At 21.7% G+C, this 923-nt stretch overlaps 1 protein-coding gene across 1 annotated transcript in view; it reads left to right on the top strand.

The window, feature by feature from the left end:
• Positions 1 to 923, top strand: part of LOC123003593 (actin, muscle-like) — a 4,615-nt gene that overhangs the window by 1,056 nt on the left and 2,636 nt on the right. The window lies entirely within an intron of this gene.

Genomic DNA, 923 nt, shown 5'->3' on the forward strand with positions numbered 1-923 from the left:
TTGTTTATGAAAATTATTATGGGGGATTATAAAAAATACGTACCCTGTACTAATGACAATGACATTTTTATTAAACTATTTTGATTTTATAAAAGAAATTAATTTTATTTAGTCGTTTAAAAAATAATAGACTCGTAATGTTTTAATTTCTTATTGAGCAGGAAATATAAAAAATACATTTTTATACCTATAAGAGAATATAACAGATAGTAACCGATAACAATTTAAATGGGACACTCTGTACTAATGACAATGACATTTTTCCAAATTTTTTGATTTTATAAGAGAAATATTTTTTTTAATTATTATTTATGAAAATTGGTAATGATTTTAATTTTTTATTGTTGACGAAATATAAAAAATGTATTTTTCACATATGTATAGGGGAATATAACAGAAAGTAACCAATAACAACTTAGATGGGACACTCTGTATTAATGACAATGATATTTTTTATCAATCTATTTTGATTTTATAAAAGATATTAATTTTATTTATTTGTTTAAAAGAAATAATAGACTAGTAATGATTTTGATTTTTTATTGAGGAGTAAATATAAAAAATAAAAAAAACCTAGGTATAGGGGAATATAACAAAAAGTAACCGATAACAACTTAAATGGYACACCCAGTACTGATGACAATGACATTTTTTCATTAAACTTTTTTGATTTTGTAAGAAAAATAATTTATGTAAATTGTTGTTTATGAAAATGATAGACAGATAATAATTTTAATTTTTTATTGTTGCCGAAGTATAAATTTTTTTTTTCACATGTAGGGGAATATAACAAAGTAACCGATAACAACTTCGATAGGACACTCTGTACTAATGACAATAACATTTGTGATCAACCTATTTTGATTTAAAAAAAATAATTTTATTTATGTGCTTAAAAAATAGACTAGTAATGATTTTGATTT

Source organism: Tribolium madens, unplaced genomic scaffold (assembly GCF_015345945.1).
Source record: "Tribolium madens isolate multiple individuals breed KSU strain unplaced genomic scaffold, Tmad_KSU_1.1 Scaffold_11;HRSCAF=98;Tcas5.2_LG3b, whole genome shotgun sequence".
Taxonomy (NCBI): Eukaryota; Metazoa; Arthropoda; class Insecta; order Coleoptera; family Tenebrionidae; genus Tribolium; species Tribolium madens.